Source organism: Callithrix jacchus, chromosome 16 (genome assembly GCF_049354715.1).
Source record: "Callithrix jacchus isolate 240 chromosome 16, calJac240_pri, whole genome shotgun sequence".
NCBI classification, from domain to species: domain Eukaryota; kingdom Metazoa; phylum Chordata; class Mammalia; order Primates; family Cebidae; genus Callithrix; species Callithrix jacchus.
Genome location: NC_133517.1, coordinates 28,813,599 through 28,820,838, shown reverse-complemented (window position 1 = coordinate 28,820,838; position 7,240 = coordinate 28,813,599).

Sequence of the window (7,240 nt, the reverse complement as noted above, 5' to 3'; positions counted from 1 at the left end):
GCTACATGACGGGGGACACTGAAGATTGGGAAATCATTGGGAAGCAGGAATGGAAAGGAGGGACCAGATAATTAGGATATCAAGGCAGAGGACTTAAGATCAATTGTTTAGCTATAGAATATAAAGAAAGGAAGAATCAAACCTAGCTCAGGTTTCCCATCTTAGAGATAAGAATCTCAGAAGGAGATGCTAATTTGTGGGGAATAAGAACATACATGCGACTTTAGACAAAGTCAGTTTAACGTGCCATCAAGATGTCCACATAGAGATCCCAAGCAGGTATTTGAAAAGCAGCTCCGTAGTTATGGAAAAAGACACTGACTAGAGTTAGATCTCTCGAGAAACATTTGCACAGCAAAGTCTGAGTTTTCCCTGATAAAAATATAGAGGCAGAAGGAGTCCAAATTCATAGGGAATGAGAGGAAATAGGAAGAAGACAGAAGACACAGAAAACAGAAGAGGAAGAAAGGAGGAGGAGAGGGAAGAAGAGGAGGAAGGAGAGGGAGAAGCAGCAGCAGCCAGCACAGATATAGAATAGCATATTCTATGTCCTTGTATGCTTTATATTTATACAAAATGCTATTGATATGTATGTGTCTGTATACATTATGATACATTAGCTACTAGGGGAATAATTGAATACACTTAAGTGGCTGTGTTTTTGCTTACATCTGAATTTTGGTTAAGAATGATTTAGTTTACCGTTCTATCTTCTGATTACCTCTTCCAAGTGTGCTCAGTGATTTGAGAAATGGAAAGCGGGAGAAAATTTTCAAACACAATTTGGTGAACTATTTTTTGGATGAGTACTCCTAAACACTTTTGATTATCAGATGGATTTTATTTATTGAACTCCTACTATGTATTCTTATGAAAACCCCCAAAAATAAGTAGGTGATATTTCTGCTTCATAAATGAGGTAACTTTGGAGTCTCTGTTTTATAGTTGGTCTCTAGCCAGAAAGTGGGAGAACTAAGATTTTAACTTACTAGAATTCAAAGCTCATATAATAAACTCCATGGAATAATAATTTTTAAGACCTTAAACTTAGCTGATACATGTAATAACAGTTTAATTACTTGCAATTTAGGACAAGATAGCACTTCTGTTACTGAAACACCAGGGGTTTGATCTAGATCCTGCTATTCGCCACACAGAAAGCCGATCACTGAGACAAGAATTATCATGAAGGAAGAAGTCTTTTATAGGGTGCTACAGCCAAGGAGTTGAGTGTCAAATTCATCTCCCTGACCTACTAAAACTAGAGGTGTACATAGCAGGGAAGAAATGTAATAATGTGTAAGAAAACAGAAACTAGGAATTAGGGAGGAGCAAGGAAGCAATTATGATGAATGAGGGTCCAGATTCACTGTCTGGATGTGGTGATCTGATGAGTTTCAGTTCTTTGATACTTTCTGTTTAGAGATGCCTGAAGGTCTTTTCCTGAGGAAGGAATTCAGATAAAACAAATGTTTTAAAATTAGAAGGAATTATTTCTGTTTACTCAAAAAAAGAAAACCCAAAAATAAAAAAACAAAAACTATCCATGGGACCACTGGGTTGGCTTCACTTCCACAGACAAAAATATCCCTTGTGGGGACTGGTGGTGGTGCTAGTGGTGGCTCAAGCCTGTGATCCCAGCATTTTGAGGCCAGGAGTTTGACACCAGCCTGATCAGCATGGAGAAACCCTGTCCCTACTAAAAATACATAAAAATTAGCCCAGTGTAATGGCATATACCTGTAAACCCAGCTACTCAGGAGGCTGAGGCATGAGAATCACTTGAGCCTGGGAGGTGGAGGTTGCAGTGAGCTGAGATTGTGCCACTGCAATCCATCCTGGGCTACAAAGAGAGACTGTCTAAAAAAAAAATCTCAAAAGTGAGTTGAGTTTTGACACGAACATATCAAGGAGTATTTACACTGGCAGAATGGAAAGCAGGAATCATGTACATGAATAATTATGTCTGCTCCGTGCTCCAATCTTCCCTAGGAAAGGGTTAACTTAAGCCAGTTCAAGAAAAGAGTAGAATGTTTATGGAATGTTTCTTTTTAATAAACAGGATGTGCTGACAATAATTAACATTTTAGCCTTGAGATTGAATTTATGTTTTTCATTATATCTTTGTTTGCTTTTTTAGCCATAAGGCTCTACTTCCTTACCTCACATTTACTCTTTTCATTCCTCATGAAGTTTTAAAGAGAAACCAGTGTACATTTTATTAACAGAAAGCTCAAATCACCCCCAAGTAAGATAAACCCAAGATTTAGAGATAAGGATGAGATGCCAGATTCTGATATTTCAGCTGCCATGGATGTTAAACTCATCCTTGGGATGGTACACAATCTTGTCAGAAATGACTCTTCTGCATTTGTGGTTTAGAAATTCCTCCAGTGTAAGCAATATCAATCATAACCTTGGGAAACCGCACCTTATGATAAATATTTAGGATGGGAAGATGGACTCCTGATCTTAGATGGAGAAAACGGTTCTTTACGAAGAATAATTACTTTGGTGAAGGAAAAATCATTAGTAGTGATAGTTTCAAAGACATTTCCTAAGACAACTCACTGCCTTTTCTGTAATTCTCTGCTTAACAAACAGCCATCTAGTGTAATTTGGACTCTTGAGTACATATGTCCATAAAAATCAGACGCCTTCTCTGCATGACATGTTTTAGATCTGGGACTGAATATGTTAATTAATGAGTTGATATTCTTATTCACAGTCTCTGTGAATTTGGTTGGTGTGAATTGATACACAGATCCTGATCATCCTTGTCAAATAAACAGATAGAGGGTTTTTTTAAATGAGAAAAATCACTTTAGTAATTTTGAAAAATAATACATATTTTAAGAATTTCAGCAATGTGGAATAGTTTAAAAAAGAAGTCTAAAAATCACCTCAACTCTCACCACTCATAAATAACATCAGGTGTCATTTAAAATTAGATGATTCTATGCATGCTATATTTAAAGTTATTCAACTTAATTTTTACTCTGCTATAAGAAAAACTTCAGTGAAAATGTGACACTGCTTAAATTCAAATATTATTGCTTTTAAAATTATATATTATAAATTCATAGTTAGATCAATTTTTAGATTTATCTCTAAACTTAGATCTAGATCTTCTTTCCTTAAAGATTCCTCTGCAAGGCTTTTCAAACTGAAGCATGCATCCAGATCTCCTGGAGAGTTTGTTAAAATCCAGACTCTCGTAGGTCTGGAGGGGATCTGAGAACTTGCATTTCTCTCAAGCTCCCAGATGATGCTGACGCTGCCTGTCCACAGACTACACTTTCCATAGACCTGCTTGAGAATCATCTGCACTCAGAATCACCTGATGAACATTTGGTGAATTACCATTGTCCAGGTTCTACCCCCAGAGATTCTGATCTAATTGGTTTGGGGTGGTCTCTTGAACTGGGGTAATTTTTAAAAGCTCTTCAGGGATCCCAATATGCAGCTAGATCTGAGAACTACTGTTCTAAGATTGATAGATTATGAAAAAATATTCAAAGATCGAAATAACCATTTTTCTTCCCATCAGAGCTTTATGGATGCTTTCTGTTGTCTTCTGGTATTAACTGTTGCCATGGAGAAATCTGATTCCTCACCATGTTTTATCCCTTGTAGATTATTTGCTGTTTCTGCCTGGATTCCGGAAGATTTTCTCAATTCTTGAAACTGGATTAGACTATGATTCTTTGTAGGTTGTACCAGTTCAAAATGTCCTGGACTGTGGTGTGTTCTTTCAAGGATGTAGGGTCAATTCTTTCTGCATTTTTGGAAATTTTTCTTTTATGAAATCTTTGAATACTTACCCTTTCTGTTCCACATTTTTGAGTTCTCTACTTCAGGGACACCTAATATCCTCATTTGGGATCATCTCCTGTTCTAAATATTGAGAGAATTGGAGAATAAGAATCTGTCAGTATTTTCTATTTTCTTTCCGTTTCCTTGAATCGGAACTTTTTCTGCCACAGATGCATTCACTGTTGATGATCTCAGCATTTCTCCTAAGTCAGCAGTTCAGTCTCTAGCTGTGGCTCTTCTTCCTTGCTGTTTATAATTTATTAATTCTGTAATGATATTGTGAGTCCAATTTATTTTCTTAGGTCTACAATCACTCTTTAATTCTTTGTCCAGGGATTGGCAAACTTGTTTTCGGTAAAAAGCTAGAGGGTAAATATTTTAGGCTTTGCTGACCGTACAGTCTCTATTGCAGCTATTTAACTCTGACATTGTAGCATGAAAACAGTCATAGACAATCTGTAGATTAATGGGCATGACTTTGTTCCGATAACACATTATTTACAAAAACAGGCCGCTGGCTAGCTCATTTTCAGTGGCAGTAGTATGTTTAGCACATAGTGTTCTTTAAGTAATTGTTGTAATCTTCTTCCTCCCCCTCTTCAAGACCAGCTCTTAGTTCACTGCCTCTAGGGATAGTTTCCTAATTCTTCCTAGAATGGATGCTTCTTCTCTGTTCTCACAACACTCTGTTTACAGGCGGCACGATCATCACCAGGTTGCTTTAATCATAACTAATGTTTTTTGCATGCAAATTATGTACAGGGCATTGCACTAAATGCTTTTCATCTATTATTATCTTGTTGAAACTTCCCAGCAACCCAACTTTACAATTCCTAGTCAACTCATCCTTCCTCCGTTCCCATGGGTGACTATTATGCACTTCTTTTGCCTTCAAGTCGCCAGTGCCTTCCCTCAGCCTCTTATTCTAAGCTTATGACCCATCTCTTTATTTCACAAAGAAAATATTAAATAGAAGCAGTCAGAAGAGAACTTTCAGCACTCAGAATGCTAATGTGTCAACCTACCTGCTTCTGTTCTCGAACATGCACTGTCCATGTTCCCAAGGGCAACCTCTACACTTGTGCAGCAAATACATCTCGATCTCTCGCTGCAGCAACTGTATCCCCAAACGATCACAGGTTTTCCTCTTAATTTGGTCATTTCCACCAGCATAAAAACTTACTACAAAAATCTGTCTTAAATGAACGAGCATGCCTCTTGTCTCCTGCGATTTCGTCTCTTTGTTTCCCTGTATAGCCAAACTCCAGAGCGCCCTGTACTCAGTCTTCCTTCTTCAACCTCCCGGCTCTCTTGAACCCACTCCAATAGGCAGTTAACGTCACTACTGAACTGAAACAGCTCTTGTCAAGGTTTCTGGTAACCTCCATGAGGCCAAAGCCAGTGACAATTCTCAGTCCTTATTTGGCCTGTCAAGACCCTTTTGACACAGTGGATCTCGCTTCTTTGAGGAGGCTTCCAGAGGATTATTCTCTTTCTCCTTTTACTTTTCAAGCCACTTCTTCTCATTCTCCTTAACAAAGTCTACAGTTGGTAAAGTGGCACATGTGGGATTCGAGCCCCTCCAAGGCAGAAACTACTTCTTATTCATTTCTATGTCCCTAGTACCTAGCACTGTCCCCAGCGTCTTGTGTGAACGGAGAAGAATCTTTATTATTTTGCAAGAAAGGACGCCAGTTGGTGATGAGATGGTTCAGATCAGAGATGCTGAATTCTTGGAGCATGGTGAGGAAGACAGGATGGAATTTCCAAAGGGTAGGGAACAGACAGGAGACCTGGACAGCTAAGTGGCAAACTTAGGAACAGATAAAAGAAGGAAATTGAGTCTAGTCTGGCAGGCCCTGTCTTCAAAGACTAGCAGCATGTAGTTGAGAGACCACTACCTGGTCTTTAGTCAGGAACTCATTGTCTAAGAACATGTTCCCGGGGCGGAGACTCCAAGTTGGAGATACATGTGCAGGAATTTTACTGGGCGTGCCTTCAGTAGAAGTTCCCAGGAGGGAGGGCAGGCACAATCCATGCGGGATTGGAAGGCTTCCACCAATCCCACATGGATCTGAGGAACTGGAAAAGACCTTCAGGGTTTTCCTGCTCTGAAACAAGGAGATTTCACCTTTATAAACTCCACCCCTCCCTGCACTGATCAGCCTCAAGATCATGGGATCATGGATCATGGGATGCAAACATGGGCAAGGTGGATCTCTTCTGATGAGGGAAATTTCTCAGGAGGGCCTCTCCTGTGAACACTCTCAGCGACTAAGGAACAAGCACTGTAGCTCTCAGGGGGCGATCTGAGTGGCACAGTACAGTATTCATTACACCTCTCCCCAGAGAAACCGAAGTACAGTATTAGGTAGGAATGAAGATAAGCACCCAGGAGTAGAGGAAGAAGATGGCTTGACCTGTATTGGTAGGGCTCCTGTTTGGAAATGGCTCAAATGAAGAAACTTTCTATGGGCAAGGCTAAGGAAACAAATAAGATTGTGATGAACCCAGAAATTAACACAGTGAAAAGCTGTTGCTACCCTTAGGGTTAAAAGGCCAAAGGGAGAGCCAGTGGAAATAGGCACTGTGAAGGAAGCTCTGCCTGCCAGAGATGGTGCCGCATGGGGCGCAGGGAAGTTCCTGACTCTTTCCACCTCCTGCCTGTGGCTTCCATGGCCAATCCCAGTTCACACACAGTTCATTGATAATGGAGCATGGGTGCTGCATTCCACAGGAGTAAGCTTGCTGGAGTACAGAGCAGGGTGAACAGAGAGTGGATCTGGGTGAGGAGAAGGAGAATAACAGCAGAGATCAAAAGGTAAAAGCAATACAGGGATTGTGGCTGAGTTGCTGCTCTGCCCTGCCTTCCAGGCTTTTCTATGGACTGAGACTGAGGCTGAAGTAGAGTCTGGGAGCGGCTGAGTCTGGGGTGGGTTCCTGATGTGAGGATTGAACGCAAAATTGAGGGCAATTTTGAGCAGTAGGTGTGGCTAAATGTAGGAAGGTGGGAGGGACTGAGGGGAAAAGAGGCATGGAGGAGAATATGACATCCAAGGAAGCAAAAACTCAATGAAACCCACACAGAACCCTGAGGCGATTTGATGTTGCCTCCAGTCCAACCAAGTCTGTTGTTTTTGTTTGGTTCTAGCTGAGGTCATTAACACAGAGATCAGATGGAGGACCAGATCGTCTTTCCAGGGGCACTTGAACTAGTGAACTTGGATATGCCCTTCAGCCTGAGCAACCTGTGAAATGCAGGGAGAGGGGGTGGGGAGAGCAGGGAACCTTAACAGTAAGGAGTTGGGCTGGATGGGGAGAGCAACATCTTTCTGTAGAAAGGACACGTGTCACTGCCCATCACCGTAAAAAAGTCTCGTGGGCATCCGGTAATCAACACTCATGGAGCCCAAATGGTAGTGGA